This window comes from Palaemon carinicauda, chromosome 16, assembly GCF_036898095.1.
Source record: "Palaemon carinicauda isolate YSFRI2023 chromosome 16, ASM3689809v2, whole genome shotgun sequence".
Lineage (NCBI taxonomy): Eukaryota > Metazoa > Arthropoda > Malacostraca > Decapoda > Palaemonidae > Palaemon > Palaemon carinicauda.
Genome location: NC_090740.1, coordinates 66,214,638 through 66,233,153, shown reverse-complemented (window position 1 = coordinate 66,233,153; position 18,516 = coordinate 66,214,638). Strand labels below are relative to the sequence as shown.

At 40.5% G+C, this 18,516-nt stretch overlaps 1 protein-coding gene across 2 annotated transcripts in view; it reads right to left on the bottom strand.

The window, feature by feature from the left end:
• Positions 1-18,516, bottom strand: part of Gapvd1 (GTPase activating protein and VPS9 domains 1) — a 494,617-nt gene that overhangs the window by 129,426 nt on the left and 346,675 nt on the right. The window lies entirely within an intron of this gene.

The following is an 18,516-nucleotide window of genomic DNA, read 5'->3' as shown; positions in this document are numbered from 1 at the left end:
GGGGGGGCATAGTATCTACCCCACTAACTCACACACCTGGATTGTGAACCCACTTTGCTTGGAGGGCTTCAATAGGGACTGGTGCTGACGGGTCAATCTTTACAAACAGCTACAGGTTATCATCATTAGAAAAATTACAAGTTACTTCTAAATTTGTCATTTACTCCGTAACTAAATACAATGAATGAATGAATGATTTGAAGTTCTCTCGCATCCTGACATAGAAGGTCATTGACGCCGATGCTATTTATGAGATGACTTACCCTTTAGGAGGGTGGCAGTCCTTGCCAATTGCTTTTTGGCTTTGACCCAGGGAATTACTCTTTATGTGATTTGCACATAATTGGTGGAAACCCTACACCTCGCTCAAACCATGCTATGCATGGTCAGCAGCCTACACAAGCTGTGCGCTCGTGATACTACCAATGTGACTGTCTAGGTAAAAGTTCTTCTGAGTTAGAGGAATCTTCAGAGGTTACCAAGAAATAGCAAAGACCCACCTCGTTAGGGTATAGGGACGCAACAAGCATTGATACAATACCAGGTTACACAAGGGAACAGTAGATTACCTGCAAGTAGTTGAGGTCAGCTTTGCAGAGGACCCTAGGTGCTGATTCCCCAAGAAAGCGAAGATGAAGACTAGAAAGAGCTTGTTATTCTTAATCATTCATCCAGACTAATCCCGGGTAGGCTTTGCATTCCGAAGACCAAACCCCTGAGAATAGTTCGGCTAAAAAGGTTGAAACCCTCTTTGGGATGGGTGAGATCATCCAATACTCTGACATGTAGCTTTGAATGCAAATACCTCACAACAGTGATACCTATGCCCATTCATCAAAGCACGCAGCAATAATGGATGTGGATATATCCACGTCACTAAAAAAAATAGAAATATATATGTATGTTGTCAAGGTCACCATCCTCCTTCCCCCCGCCTGCCTTCCCTGTACAACAAGCAAGGTGTTTGGTAATTACTTGAGCACTTGTCACGTCTTCTAATTAGCAGTCGCAAGTGGGATTGCTTGCTCCCACCTCAACGTAAGCCAATCAGGATACGACGTGACTGCTTCTGGCCTGTATATATACAGGGTCTGAGCTGGGTCAGTAGTCACTGGCATCTCATTACTGCTACCCACAGCTACAAGTCTGCCTCCCTCCCCTGTATTGTGTATCGTCTTTGTATCGTTTTTGTGAACTTCTCTGCTAGTCGGCTTTTTCGGCTAAGTATTTTGTAACCTGTACCTCGTAATCCCCATATCTCACCAGTGTGTTGTCCAGTGTTAGGACAGTTATATTATCTTTATATTTGTGTGTATTATTTTGTGTGTATTATGTTTACATTATATGTATATGTTTACTGTGCACTGAATTAAATTAAGGTTATGTTACTGAAATATTATTTCAACTTCCCATTCCCAGCATACCACAGCTACATGCGTTTCCCTTGCTTATCTTCACTTTTAATTTTGTTATACCTGGGTATTCGGTATGCAATTATATTTAACTTTTTATTTCACATTCTAACACCCAAGTTGTGAAAATGTATATATATATATATATATATATATATATATATATATATATATATATATATATATATATATATATATATATATATATATATATATATATATATATATATATATATATATATATATATATATATATTCAAATAAGCCATATATATTTTTGATATATTAATGTCTGGATTCTCTTAACGACCTCGGGATCAGAGCCCCAGGCGAAATCACACAAAGACAAGAGCTTGGCTCCGGCCGGGAATCGAACCCTGGTCGGCAAGCTTATATAGACAGTGACTAACCCACTTGGCCACGAAGAAAGAAAAAAGTCAATGACAATTCTACTGTACTTATACCTGTCGAATTCAGGTATTTTGTACTTAGAATTGAAATCAACCCATCTTCACCATCGTAGCTAATTGGTAGTTTGTTACTTGGCATTCAATTAATGATAAATTTTGCACATTTTTACGTGTTTTTCATATTCAAATAAGCCATATATTTTTTTGATATATTAATGTCTGGATTCTCTTAACGACCTCGGGATCAGAGCCCCAGGCGAAATCACACAAAGACAAGAGCTTGGCTCCAGCCGGGAATCGAACCCTGGTCGGCAAGCTTATATAGACAGTGACTAACCCACTTGGCCACGAAGAAAGATAAAAGTCAATGACAATTCTACTGTACTTATACCTGTCGAATTCAGGTATTTTGTACTTAGAATTGAAATCAACCCATCTTCACCATCGTAGCTAATTGGTAGTTTGTTACTTGGCATTCAATTAATGATAAATTTTGCACATTTTTACGTGTTTTTCATATTCAAATAAGCCATATATATTTTTGATATATTAATGTCTGGATTCTCTTAACGACCTCGGGATCAGAGCCCCAGGCGAAATCACACAAGGACAAGAGCTTGGCTCCGGCCGGGAATCGAACCCTGGTCGGCAAGCTTATATAGACAGTGACTAACCCACTTGGCCACGAAGAGAGATAAAAGTCAATGACAATTCTACTGTACTTATACCTGTCGAATTCAGGTATTTTGTACTTAGAATTGAAATCAACCCATCTTCACCATCGTAGCTAATTGGTAGTTTGTTACTTGGCATTCAATTAATGATAAATTTTGCACATTTTTACGTGTTTTTCATAGTCAAATAAGCCATATATATTTTTGATATATTAATGTCTGGATTCTCTTAACGACCTCGGGATCAGAGCCCCAGGCGAAATCACACAAAGACAAGAGCTTGGCTCTGGCCGGGAATCGAACCCTGGTCGGCAAGCTTATATAGACAGTGACTAACCCACTTGGCCACGAAGAAAGATAAAAGTCAATGACAATTCTACTGTACTTATACCTGTCGAATTCAGGTATTTTGTACTTAGAATTGAAATCAACCCATCTTCACCATCGTAGCTAATTGGTAGTTTGTTACTTGGCATTCAATTAATGATAAATTTTGCACATTTTTACGTGTTTTTCATATTCAAATAAGCCATATATATTTTTGATATATTAATGTCTGGATTCTCTTAACGACCTCGGGATCAGAGCCCCAGGCGAAATCACACAAAGACAAGAGCTTGGCTCCGGCTGGGAATCGAACCCTGGTCGGCAAGCTTATATAGACAGTGACTAACCCACTTGGCCACGAAGAAAGATAAAAGTCAATGACAATTCTACTGTACTTATACCTGTCGAATTCAGGTAATTTGTACTTAGAATTGAAATCAACCCATCTTCACCATCGTAGCTAATTGGTAGTTTGTTACTTGGCATTCAATTAATGATAAATTTTGCACATTTTTACGTGTTTTTCATATTCAAATAAGCCATATATATTTTTGATATATTAATGTCTGGATTCTCTTAACGACCTCGGGATCAGAGCCCCAGGCGAAATCACACAAAGACAAGAGCTTGGCTCCGGCCGGGAATCGAACCCTGGTCGGCAAGCTTATATAGACAGTGACTAACCCACTTGGCCACGAAGAAAGATAAAAGTCAATGACAATTCTACTGTACTTATACCTGTCGAATTCAGGTATTTTGTACTTAGAATTGAAATCAACCCATCTTCACCATCGTAGCTAATTGGTAGTTTGTTACTTGGCATTCAATTAATGATAAATTTTGCACATTTTTAAGTGTTTTTCATATTCAAATAAGCCATATATATTTTTGATATATTAATGTCTGGATTCTCTTAACGACCTCGGGATCAGAGCCCCAGGCGAAATCACACAAAGACAAGAGCTTGGCTCCGGCCGGGAATCGAACCCTGGTCGGCAAGCTTATATAGACAGTGACTAACCCACTTGGCCACGAAGAAAGATAAAAGTCAATGACAATTCTACTGTACTTATACCTGTCGAATTCAGGTATTTTGTACTTAGAATTGAAATCAACCCATCTTCACCATCGTAGCTAATTGGTAGTTTGTTACTTGGCATTCAATTAATGATAAATTTTGCACATTTTTACGTGTTTTTCATATTCAAATAAGCCATATATATTTTTGATATATTAATGTCTGGATTCTCTTAACGACCTCGGGATCAGAGCCCCAGGCGAAATCACACAAAGACAAGAGCTTGGCTCCGGCCGGGAATCGAACCCTGGTCAGCAAGCTTATATAGACAGTGACTAACCCACTTGGCCACGAAGAAAGATAAAAGTCAATGACAATTCTACTGTACTTATACCTGTCGAATTCAGGTATTTTGTACTTAGAATTGAAATCAACCCATCTTCACCATCGTAGCTAATTGGTAGTTTGTTACTTGGCATTCAATTAATGATAAATTTTGCACATTTTTATGTGTTTTTCATATTCAAATAAGCCATATATATTTTTGATATATTAATGTCTGGATTCTCTTAACGACCTCGGGATCAGACCGCCAGGCGAAATCACACAAAGACAAGAGCTTGGCTCCGGCCGGGAATCGAACCCTGGTCGGCAAGCTTATATAGACAGTGACTAACCCACTTGGCCACGAAGAAAGATAAAAGTCAATGACAATTCTACTGTACTTATACCTGTCGAATTCAGGTATTTTGTACTTAGAATTGAAATCAACCCATCTTCACCATCGTAGCTAATTGGTAGTTTGTTACTTGGCATTCAATTAATGATAAATTTTGCACATTTTTACGTGTTTTTCATATTCAAATAAGCCATATATATTTTTGATATATTAATGTCTGGATTCTCTTAACGACCTCGGGATCAGAGCCCCAGGCGAAATCACACAAAGACAAGAGCTTGGCTCCGGCCGGGAATCGAACCCTGGTCGGCAAGCTTATATAGACAGTGACTAACCCATTTGGCCACGAAGAAAGATAAAAGTCAATGACAATTCTACTGTACTTATACCTGTCGAATTCAGGTATTTTGTACTTAGAATTGAAATCAACCCATCTTCACCATCGTAGCTAATTGGTAGTTTGTTACTTGGCATTCAATTAATGATAAATTTTGCACATTTTTACGCGTTTTTCATATTCAAATAAGCCATATATATTTTTGATATATTAATGTCTGGATTCTCTTAACGACCTCGGGATCAGAGCCCCAGGCGAAATCACACAAAGACAAGAGCTTGGCTCCGGCCGGGAATCGAACCCTGGTCGGCAAGCTTATATAGACAGTGACTAACCCACTTGGCCACGAAGAAAGATAAAAGTCAATGACAATTCTACTGTACTTATACCTGTCGAATTCAGGTATTTTGTACTTAGAATTGAAATCAACCCATCTTCACCATCGTAGCTAATTGGTAGTTTGTTACTTGGCATTCAATTAATGATAAATTTTGTACATTTTTACGTGTTTTTCATATTCAAATAAGCCATATATATTTTTGATATATTAATGTATGGATTCTCTTAACAACCTCGGGATCAGAGCCCCAGGCGAAATCACACAAAGACAAGAGCTTGGCTCCGGCCGGGAATCGAACCCTGGTCGGCAAGCTTATATAGACAGTGACTAACTCACTTGGCCACGAAGAAAGATAAAAGTCAATGACAATTCTACTGTACTTATACCTGTCGAATTCAGGTATTTTGTACTTAGAATTGAAATCAACCCATCTTCACCATCGTAGCTAATTGGTAGTTTGTTACTTGGCATTCAATTAATGATAAATTTTGCACATTTTTACGTGTTTTTCATATTCAAATAAGCCATATATATTTTTGATATATTAATGTCTGGATTCTCTTAACGACCTCGGGATCAGAGCCCCAGGCGAAATCACACAAAGGCAAGAGCTTGGCTCCGGCCGGGAATCGAACCCTGGTCGGCAAGCTTATATAGACAGTGACTAACCCACTTGGCCACGAAGAAAGATAAAAGTCAATGACAATTCTACTGTACTTATACCTGTCGAATTCTGGTATTTTGTACTTAGAATTGAAATCAACCCATCTTCACCATCGTAGCTAATTGGTAGTTTGTTACTTGGCATTCAATTAATGATAAGAGAATCCAGACATTAATATATCAAAAATATATATGGCTTATTTGAATATGAAAAACACGTAAAAATGTGCAAAATTTATCATTAATTGAATGCCAAGTAACAAACTACCAATTAGCTACGATGATGAAGATGGGTTGATTTCAATTCTAAGTACAAAATACCTGAATTCGACAGGTATAAGTACAGTAGAATTGTCATTGACTTTTATCTTTCTTCGTGGCCAAGTGGGTTAGTCACTGTCTATATAAGCTTGCCGACCAGGGTTCGATTCCCGGCCGGAGCCAAGCTCTTGTCTTTGTGTGATTTCGCCTGGGGCTCTGATCACGAGGTCGTTAAGAGAATCCAGACATTAATATATCAAAAATATATATGGCTTATTTGAATATGAAAAACACGTAAAAATGTGCAAAATTTATCATTAATTGAATGCCAAGTAACAAACTACCAATTAGCTACGATGGTGAAGATGGGTTGATTTCAATTCTAAGTACAAAATACCTGAATTCGACAGGTATAGGGCCTAAGTACAGTAGAATTGTCATTGACTTTTATCTTTCTTCGTGGCCAAATGGGTTAGTCACTGTCTATATAAGCTTGCCGACCAGGGTTCGATTCCCGGCCGGAGCCAAGCTCTTGTCTTTGTGTGATTTCGCCTGGGGCTCTGATCCCGAGGTCGTTAAGAGAATCCAGACATTAATATATCAAAAATATATATGGCTTATTTGAATATGAAAAACACGTAAAAATGTGCAAAATTTATCATTAATTGAATGCCAAGTAACAAACTACCAATTAGCTACGATGGTGAAGATGGGTTGATTTCAATTCTAAGTACAAAATACCTGAATTCGACAGGTATAAGTACAGTAGAATTGTTATTGACTTTTATCTTTCTTCGTGGCCAAGTGGGTTAGTCACTGTCTATATAAGCTTGCCGACCAGGGTTCGATTCCCGGCCGGAGCCAAGCTCTTGTCTTTGTGTGATTTCGCCTGGGGCTCTGATCCCGAGGTCGTTAAGAGAATCCAGACATTAATATATCAAAAATATATATGGCTTATTTGAATATGAAAAACATGTAAAAATGTGCAAAATTTATCATTAATTGAATGCCAAGTACAGTGAACCCTCGCTACTTCGCGGTTCGACCATCGCGGATTCACCACTTCGCGGATTTTTTTCATAACCCATGTCAATACATATATTGCGGATTTTCCGGAAATATCGAAAATACCGCGATGTGACCGATGGTGCGAGATTGGAGAAAGTAAGGAAAATTGAATCATGATTGATTTTCAATATAAATGAAACTTTGAGGAGCAACAAAGATATCATTTGTTAGAGAGATAGAGAGAGGTAAGGAATGGGAGGTAGTGAAAAGTAGCCCACAGAGAGAGAGAGAGGTAGAGAGAGAGAGAGAGAGAGAGAGAGAGAGAGAGAGAGAGATAGGTAGAGAGAGAGAGAGAGAGAGAGAGAGAGAGATAGAGGGGGGTTTAAATGTAATAAACAAAAAAATTTGATAGGTTATAACACATTGGTGCTTATGTAATATCAACTGTATACTGTAGACGGTTTGAATAAGTTAAGAAATGGTATAAATGATACTTTGTTAGTGTATTCGTACACACTCAAGAGCGGCAGCTAGATGACAGCTGATCTAATTACAGCCAAAAGTAAAAAAAAAAAAAGTCAACAATACTCGATTTTTAAAACACACCCGAAATTTAAAAACAAAAGTACACGCTTTCTTAATGTGCAATTAACTATTTAAAGAGTGGCAATTTTCTAGAATAAAATGATATTTCCCAAAAAATAGTGGTTTGCTGATGAAATCGGATGCCCTATTTTTGGCTATGATTGAAATGGATGTAGACTCGGCCTAATTATTTCATTTCGTATTTAATTGACACTAAGAAAACTAATTTTAGTTTCTTCATCTAAATGTAAGTATTGTATAACACGAAGAGAGAGAGAGAGAGAGAGAGAGAGAGAGAGAGAGAGAGAGAGAGAGAGAGAGAGAGAGAGAGAGAGAGAGAGAGAGAGAGAGAGAGAGAATGAATCAGCTGTTGTAATCAAATGGCGTGTTTTTGTTTCGTGAGAATTTCATCGCCACGACTTTAACAACAACATACTGTACTGAACTTTACAGTATTATACAGACTACTGTAATATGATAAAGTAAAATATTTGTAATCTATTTTATATGAAATGGGGCTATTTTTGTTTTGTTTAAAATTTACATTTACGTATGTAAAACAACTCTCTCTCTCTCTCTCTCTCTCTCTCTCTCTCTCTCTCTCTCTCTCTCTCTCTCTCTCTCTCTCTCTCTCTCTCTCTCTCTCGTAGATTGTTTTCCTGCTTTGCTACGTATGTATGATTTTATATAGATACGGTAAATAATATTTGTAATTACATATTTTATAAAAGCTTTTACTGTAATATCATTTTTTATCACTTTCATCATGCGGGTTAAATTCCTTAGTTTGTTTACTGAGCGTACTTTATGACGCCGTCGTTTCAGGCAGCGTCATAAAGAAAAAAATTTCATTTGGAAGTCCTAAGAAAAATTAAGTAAAACATTAGTAATAACCAAATCAACATACTGTACTGAATAATCAATATAATTGATGCAAAATTAACCTATAAACAGATGTGTAAATGCGTTTGTTTCTTCATTAGGATCAGAGATAAACGTAAACAAAACATTGGTTGCCATTTTTTATCGTTCTTTTTGGCGTGTTTAGGAAACGCATGACATAAAGTCGCCTTTAATAATTGTGCCTGTTTTAGTTTAGGGTACTGTATTACATGCATTAAGTGTTCTGTACATTAAAGGGTAGTTTGTTAACAGTACTACGTACAAGGGAAGGTTTTAACAGTCTGAATATACATGTTAAATAAATAGGTAAATATGGTGTTACTACTTCGCGGATTTTCATCTATCGCGGCCGCGTCTGGAACCTATCTACCGCGATAAACGAGGGTTCACTTAACAAACTACCAATTAGCTACGATGGTGAAGATGGGTTGATTTCAATTCTAAGTACAAAATACCTGAATTCGACAGGTATAAGTACAGTAGAATTGTCATTGACTTTTATCTTTCTTCGTGGCCAAGTGGGTTAGTCACTGTCTATATAAGCTTGCCGACCAGGGTTCGATTCCCGGCCGGAGCCAAGCTCTTGTCTTTGTGTGATTTCGCCTGGGGCTCTGATCCCGAGGTCGTTAAGAGAATCCAGACATTAATATATCAAAAATATATATGGCTTATTTGAATATGAAAAACACGTAAAAATGTGCAAAATTTATCATTAATTGAATGCCAAGTAACAAACTACCAATTAGCTACGATGGTGAAGATGGGTTGATTTCAATTCTAAGTACAAAATACCTGAATTCGACAGGTATAAGTACAGTAGAATTGTCATTGACTTTTATCTTTCTTCGTGGCCAAGTGGGTTAGTCACTGTCTATATAAGCTTGCCGACCAGGGTTCGATTCCCGGCCGGAGCCAAGCTCTTGTCTTTGTGTGATTTCGCCTGGGGCTCTGATCCCGAGGTCGTTAAGAGAATCCAGACATTAATATTTCAAAAATATATATGGCTTATTTGAATATGAAACACGTAAAAATGTGCAAAATTTATCATTAATTGAATGCCAAGTAACAAACTACCAATTAGCTACGATGGTGAAGATGGGTTGATTTCAATTCTAAGTACAAAATACCTGAATTCGACAGGTATAAGTACAGTAGAATTGTCATTGACTTTTATCTTTCTTCGTGGCCAAGTGGGTTAGTCACTGTCTATATAAGCTTGCCGACCAGGGTTCGATTCCCGGCCGGAGCCAAGCTCTTGTCTTTGTGTGATTTCGCCTGGGGCTCTGATCCCGAGGTCGTTAAGAGAATCCAGACATTAATATATCAAAAATATATATGGCTTATTTGAATATGAAAAACACGTAAAAATGTGCAAAATTTATCATTAATTGAATGCCAAGTAACAAACTACCAATTAGCTACGATGGTGAAGATGGGTTGATTTCAATTCTAAGTACAAAATACCTGAATTCGACAGGTATAAGTACAGTAGAATTGTCATTGACTTTTATCTTTCTTCGTGGCCAAGTGGGTTAGTCACTGTCTATATAAGCTTGCCGACCAGGGTTCGATTCCCGGCCGGAGCCAAGCTCTTGTCTTTGTGTGATTTCGCCTGGGGCTCTGATCCCGAGGTCGTTAAGAGAATCCAGACATTAATATATCAAAAATATATATGGCTTATTTGAATATGAAAAACACGTAAAAATGTGCAAAATTTATCATTAATTGAATGCCAAGTAACAAACTACTAATTAGCTACAATGGTGAAGATGGGTTGATTTCAATTCTAAGTACAAAATACCTGAATTCGACAGGTATAAGTACAGTAGAATTGTCATTGACTTTTATCTTTCTTCGTGGCCAAGTGGGTTAGTCACTGTCTATATAAGCTTGCCGACCAGGGTTCGATTCCCGGCCGGAGCCAAGCTCTTGTCTTTGTGTGATTTCGCCTGGGGCTCTGATCCCGAGGTCGTTAAGAGAATCCAGACATTAATATATAAAAAATATATATGGCTTATTTGAATATGAAAAACACGTAAAAATGTGCAAAATTTATCATTAATTGAATGCCAAGTAACAAACTACCAATTAGCTACGATGGTGAAGATGGGTTGATTTCAATTCTAAGTACAAAATACCTGAATTCGACAGGTATAAGTACAGTAGAATTGTCATTGACTTTTATCTTTCTTCGTGGCCAAGTGGGTTAGTCACTGTCTATATAAGCTTGCCGACCAGGGTTCGATTCCCGGCTGGAGCCAAGCTCTTGTCTTTGTGTGATTTCGCCTGGGGCTCTGATCCCGAGGTCGTTAAGAGAATCCAGAAATTAATATATCAAAAATATATATGGCTTATTTGAATATGAAAAACACGTAAAAATGTGCAAAATTTATCATATATATATATATATATATATATATATATATATATATATATATATATATATATATATATATATTTGGGATCAAGTCATGTCATCCTGATGGAAGGTTCCAAATAGTAGCTTCCTAAGGGATATATGTAGTACAGTGATATTCCCAGAGAATTTACCTTTAGGTCTCCAGAATTCTATCTCCTGGCGCGAACATCCTTAAAATTTCTCTCAAGGATATCGCATAATATCAGGTGACGTATTCTTGACACGCCACATAGCAATCTTCACCCCGAATAGCGTTTACGCTTCAAGGGGGAAAGTGGCAAAATTAGAAGGGGAGCTGTATCAAAGTTACCCTACTTCCCATACTACTATTGAGTATCAAGATAGCGCCATATCCAAGATGGCGGACATTCCTAATTTTGTAGCGAATTCGCACGGTGGTGTTCCCTGTTGATCTAACTTTTTCGATTGATTTACAAGGATTATTATGCAATCTCCAGCTTCTTTCGCCTCTGGAAAGTTGAGTATTGATTCTTTACAATGTGTGTATTTTAGCTCCTGTCTCACAGTGAAATTAGAGTAATTTATTGTGATTAGGAGCTAGGCCTGTTACTGGAGGCGCCATGGGCGCTGTCGTTCGTTAGGTATGTGTTTAGTTAGTAGAACGACATTCCTGGTTGAAATAGCATTAATTAATTATGAAAGCTATTTAGGGATTTTATACTTGTAAAGATATTTATAATATGCATAATTTTTCCTTTTTCTATGTCGATCGTATAAGTCAGAGTTCCGGTGATTTAGGTAACCGAGATCTTGTCTTACCTAGGTAACATAACCTAGGCTATATAGTATACTTTTGACTTTTGCCCGATTACCCTCGTGTATTGGTTTATCAATTCAGACGGAGACATATCTCCTAGAATTATTATATAAACCGATACTCGTCTCTAGTGGAGATTTAAGGGTAATCTCTCTTTCCCTCTGAGTGTAGCCTTAGGCTATAACCCTAGTGGGTCGTGCCTTGAGTTTTAATTCAGGCATGACTAGCCTAGGGTTCTCTGTCCCTTCCCTTAACCGCAGATAGCAGGTTTTGGGATTCGGCCAGAACCTTAGAGTGTTTAATCTTGCGCCGGCAGCTGGCCGGCAGGGTGAATAGTCATTCCCCTGCCGGCTAGGCTGCCGGCATAGGAGGCTGGCCCTCCTTAGGCTGCACTTGAAGTGGCTGTATGATGCTGCCACCTTCTCCCTGTGGTCTAGAAGACTAGTCTTGTGCTCGCAGACCCTAGGCTGAAGAATAGACATTCTTCTGATGCCTAGGATGGCACCGGCACTGGAACTCTGTTTCTCCTTTGTTGAGAGGAGGCGGCACTGCTGCCATCCCCTTAACTGTATTGGCAGACCCTAGTTGGAGAATAGATATTCTCCTGCTGCCTAGGATGGTGCCGATACTGAAAGAGAGTTTCTTAAGGGTGTGTAGGACAGGCAACCTTGCTGGCTCCTTCCACACCTCATACAGGACTCTTTTCCCTCTCCCTCTTTTCTTTTGTGATGGCCTAGCCATCGTATCTCTTTGGGCCGTCGTCCTGCAATCTCACCGTTTGCCGGTGGATTGTGGGGCTGGCCAGACTCCTAATCAACAGCTGACTACCTGCAGCTATACCGGCTGCTGGCAGCCATGACAACTGCCAGCGGCCATGTTTTATACAAACTGCCGGCGGCTATGACGGATGCCGGCAGCTATGCAGGCTGCTGGAAGCCATGTCATCTGCCGGCGGCTATGCAGGCTGCTGGAAGCCATGTCATCTACCGGCGGCTGGCGGCTGCTGGCAGCCATGATGACTGTTGGTGGGAAGTCTCTTCTGTCACTAAGGTTCTTCAGCCCTCCCTTGGACTGCTGGCCACAAGTGCTATTGCCATACCGCCGGCCAAACCGGCACAAACAGGTGCTGACTCTGCCGGCACTATACTGACTGTACCAGTGCTGCCGGGTGCTAGCCTGCTGGCTATGTGCCGGTCGGACCTTGCCGGCGATGGTACTCGTGGCTGGATGGAAGCCTGAATGTTACATTCTCCCTTTCCAATTGAACCTTCTTTCTGGAGAAAGGCAGTAAATTAGATATTTACATCCTTAATTAGAGTATACATACAAAGCAATAAGGTAGCCTTCACTCCATGCTGTCTCTCTCTCTTTTAGCTAGCATGCTGGCTGTGCCGGCAGGGACTAGCTATGCCGGCTATATGCCGACTGAATTACAGTATATTTTTATACAGGTAGTCAGTATATTTGCAGTATAGGATATACTGCCGATAGAAAACTATTGTATATATTATACTAGTAGTTATTTTCCAATACTGTATATCTTGGGTATCCTTGCCCAGGTGTTTGCTGAGACCAATCCTATATTGAAAGAATAGAATTTCTTCCATATTCTGATTAGAAATCAGTTTACGTTTTAGCCTACAATATCAAATAAATTAAAGGGTTGGTGGTAGTACACTTCTATCCTTAAAATGTTAGAACCCTTATCCTTGAGTTTCCCTGATCAGGAAACTCTAATGATTTTAATATTGGAAGGGAAGGTCACAGCAAATGGGCTGGGTAGGATACACAAATATATGTCTTTTATATTTCCTAGTCCAGTCGGCATCATGCCGGCTGGACCGTGCCATCAGATGCTAGCCATAATGGCAGCATACTGGCTGAACTACAATATATATAATTATACAGTAGTCGGTATTTTAAAATATAGTATATAGCAAACAGAAAACTATAGTATGATTATACAGTAGTTAATTTCTAACATATCTTGGGTACCCTTGTGCGGGCTTCTGCTGAGACCGTTCCTATATTGAAAGAATAGAATTCCTTCAATACTCTGATTAGAAATCAGTCATCCTTACTCCACAGTGTTAAAAAATAAAAAGGGGCAGTGGCATTGTACACTTTTCTACCCCTAGGGGTTAGAACCCTTTCGTTAGAGTTGCCTTGATAAAGGAATCTCCTTACAGCTAATACTGAGGGGAGGTAACAGCATTTGCTTGCAGGGATACACAAGTATGTCTCTCCCACTATCCCTTTCTAGCTTACTATCTATCCTAAGCTATTTTAGTTAAAAGATGGCTTTTACATATTGTTTATCAGTGAGATAATCAATTGTATACTCATTCTGCTTTCCTTTCTTTACAGGAGGAACCCCAGATGACATATGTTGCAGTCTTCTGCAATATCAAGAATAAGTACTTTTACAGTCATAATACATGCAGGTTTCACGCCCCCCTGCAATATTATTTCTGAATCCCTGCATTATTGGAACCCCCAAGTTTGCAATATATGTCGGACCTTAATGTACGAGGGTTTCGATAATCCCAAGTCAATGGAGTCTAGGGATGCAGCTCGTAAGAAACTACGCAACTGGGTAAGAGGATTCCAGAAAATCTCTCCAGGACCATACCTACCTAATGATAGGATGCGTAGCTTACTATTCCCGAAAGCAAGTAGGGAAATAGTGGTGCCCCAGGCACGATTAGCACCTCCCTGCGTCCAGATAGCCTTTGGGACGGAGGGCATGAAGCCCCCACGGGAAGAGGTGGACAATGTTGTGTCGGAATTGCTTCCGTCGGTGCCGGCTCTAGAGCCGTTAACATAGAAATCTTCACCTTCTACCCCTCTATTAGACAAAATGGACCAATTACTGGCCAATATGAAGGGTCTAATAGAAAACTTTCTCAAACAAGGCGAAGAGGAGGAAGCGAAATTCAAGCGAGAGCTCGGTGAAGCTCCACTTGTCGCTCCCCAAGGGTCATACAAACGACCCAGAGACCAAGACCTTCCGACATGCTCCAAAACCAATCCCTGGAGGTATGCGGAGCTTATGCCGATTTTAGACGGCAAACTCTAGATCTCGGAGAAGATGGGTGCTGTTCCTTTAGACGAAATTCAGTTTTGGCCAAGCTTTGACGCTTTCCCTAATTGCTTCATTCGACTGAAGCATGAACCAATGTCAGGAAAAGAAACGGAACTGAAGGAGGTCATGATTCTCGACCATGATAAGGCACAGGCTATCTTGTCAAGTAGCCTGAGAAAGGCGGGTTACTCGGTGTCGAAAGTGTTCACACTAAGTAACAGACACCCTACCTTTCTTGCTCCTGCTTCAATATCATTCCCCTTTACGTGGAAGGCATTTAAATCTGTTGCCAAGGCAGTGGAGGCAGGTAAACCATATCCTGCACTCGAGGAGTGCAAGCCTCTGTCACCAGCCTTTCCCATGCAGGAGAAGGATTGGAAGGAAGTCCAATTAACCTTTCCAGTAGGAAAACTAGACGTGGATGTCGCTAGACGACTGTTTAGCGAGAATCTCCCCAAACTTTCTCAGTTTCTTTTGTGCAAGGAACAAGAGACAAAGGAGAGACTTGCAGCCTCCCTATCCCTACAGAACTGCATAGAGTTGTGTTCAGCCCATCAAAGTACCCCAGACATGCTCATGGTCTTGGCCAAAATGCATATGGCCACCTTAGTAAAAGACCTTTATGCCTTTATGAAGGCTAGGAGAGCCTGTAGGGAGTTTGTGTTCGCTGCCGCAACAGTGAAACACGAAACCAGGAAACTAATATCTTCCAACATCTGGGGTAGAGACCTCTTTCCAAACGAGGTAGTTAGAGAAGTGATTAAGAAAGCCACCACGGAGAACATAGGACTTCTCCAAAAGTGGGGCATCTTTTCAAAGAGAAAGTCTTCCATGGATGTGGGTCCCCAACCTAAAAGGAAGACGGAAAAGTCTTGAAATTTTCCTCGGGCTGTTCAACAACATCCCACAGTTTTGATGACCGCGGTGCCACAGGCAGGCGGTCAAAGATGTAAACCTTCTGATAAGGCGAAGCAAAGAGACGCTTCTGGTGGGAGGGAGGTTCCTTCAGGATCGCTGGACCTTCGATCCTTGGGTCCAAGGCCTAATCAAGATGGGACTAGGATGGAAAATAGACATGCCTCCACCATCATTTCCTCAACTCTTCCTACACTCCAACCCCGTCTTGGAAGAGTATACCTTAGAGCTCTAGAGCATACAGGTGGTAAGGAAAGTATAGTCCATCAAAATCCAGGGAAGGCTGTTTGGTGTTCACAAGAAGGACTCAAGAAAACTAAGAGTCAATCTGGACTTGTCGCCACTCAGCAAGTTCAAATAAAACAGCAAGTTCAGAATGTTAATCCTTCTGAACATAAGGACCCCATTTCAAAAAGGGGAGTTCACATTCTTGTCAGACCTGAAAGATGCCTATTGGCAGCTTCCAGTCAGTCGCCCCCTCTCCTCCTACCTAGGATTCAAGTTACAGAGGATAACGTATGTCCTAGGAAAGATACTTGTCGGACTAAACACAGTCCTAAGCATCTTCACGGGATTGGCAGACACAGTCACGCAAAAACCAAGCCTAGAAATGGTTCAGGTAACAAAGTACCTGGATGAAAGGCTGGGGTAAGCAGCACCCGAAGTTGCTGGTCTATGAGCATCCAAGGAAGTGATCCGGTTCCTGTAACATCGGGGATGTAAGATCAGGTTCAAGAAGTCTCAATTCTCTCCAGCTCAAAGGCTTCAATGGTTAAAAAACCATTGAAACCTGTGGTCACACCAGCTCTCCTTTCCCTTGGGGATGTAAAAGGAGATCGCAGGGTTGGTCAAGAGACTATGGTAATCAGTCAGGATTCCAAGACGCTAACAGGGAGGAGTTCTAAACTCTCTACAGTTCGCAATAGTGACAGACCCAGTGCTAAGACCACAACCGAAAGATGCGTTAAGAGTCTGGAGAAGGTACGCATCAAACGCTCGAAGAGATATAAAAGGACCGATATCGGTCTTTCCTTAATCGCTTCCCTAACAATGGTCAAAGGCCAAAAGCCTATTGAAGACCATGCCCTTGCTACTACCCCGACTATTGAAGATCATCCGCATGCATACCTAGTCGGAAGAATGGGGTGTTCACTCCCATCAGAGGAAAATCCAAGGGATTCGGTCATTTCTATCCAAGGCCATGTTAGTCCTGTCGTGGTTGGGGAAACTCTCCACGCAGATCAGACCTCCTCAGGCTGATCTGGGACATCGAAGCGATAATGAGATGTCGAAACCGACAAAGCTAGAGAGCGTTTCATATAGTTTAGGTGATGCTAGCCATCCCTTGCCTAAAAGGATGGCACCTATCAGCAGTTCATGACAATCGATCCGCAATGTGACAGCGGATGCTCTACTCAGGCTCAAGCCGATAGAGTTAGAATGGTTCACAGACACAGACCTATTCTCTCACAGATGGGAACAAGTCCCCGAGCTGCAGATCGACCTCTTCGTCATGAGCGTCATCAAGAAACTACCTCGATATGTAGCCCCATACGAGGATCCTCTAGTGGAGATAACAGACACCATGTCTCTAGTATGGAAGGGATGGACTCAGGAATTCCTGTTCGTCCTATCCAATCTCCTGCTGAAGGTCCTCAACATGCTGAGATCCTTCCAGGGAGGAGTGGCTCTGTTGGCTCCCAAGTAGCCCAAGAGCAACCGGTTCCCATTAGTGAAGGAACTGAGGCTGAGGCTAACCCTAGTACTGAACCCAGTACTATCTCAGAAGGTTCAGAAGTTAATTGCCTTCGATTTATCACAGAGAGCCCAAACCCTTCATTTCATGATTTTCTTGCCCTAGCGGTTAGGAAAAGATTTGAAATCTCAGAAAACAATATAGAATTCTTATAAGAATACAAGTCTAAGTCAACTAGAAGACAATATGAGCCATCTTGGAAAAAGTGGGTTGCTTTTGTAAAAGCAGAAGGACCGAAAGAAATTTCAATGAACTTCTGTCTGTCCTTCTTTGTCCACTTTCATAATCAAGGTCCGGCGGCCAACACGTTAACTACGTGCAAGTCAGCCTTGACTAGACCTCTTCTATATGCCTTTCAAGTGGATCTGGAGAATGAAATCTTTAATAAGATTCCGAAGGCATGCGCAAGGCTTAGGCCTATAGCACACTGCCAAAGACCATCTCATGGTCTTTGGACAAGGTCCTATATTACGCCTCAACTGTGAACATTGAAGATTGTTCAAATCCCGGCCAGTCTGATATTATAGTCTTTGGGTGATTCCGCCTGGGGCTCTGATCCCGAGGTCGTTGAGAGAATCCACACTTTAATGTATTAATATATATGGCTTATTTGAAAAATGAAAAAAACACGTTTAAATGTGCAGAAATTTATCATTAATCGAATGCCAATCCCAAACCTACCAATTAGCTACGATGGTGAAGATGGGTTGATTTCAATTCTAAGTACAGAAAACCTGAATTTGACAGGTATATGTACAGAAGAATTGTCATCGACTTTTATCCTTCTTCGTCGCTGAGTGGTATGGTCACTGGCATAAAGATATCCTGGACCAGGGTTCAAATCCCGGCCGGTCTGATATTATAGTCTTTGGGTGATTCCGCCTGGGGCTCTGATGCTGAGGTCGTTAAGAGAAACCACACTTTTATGTATTAATATATATGGCTT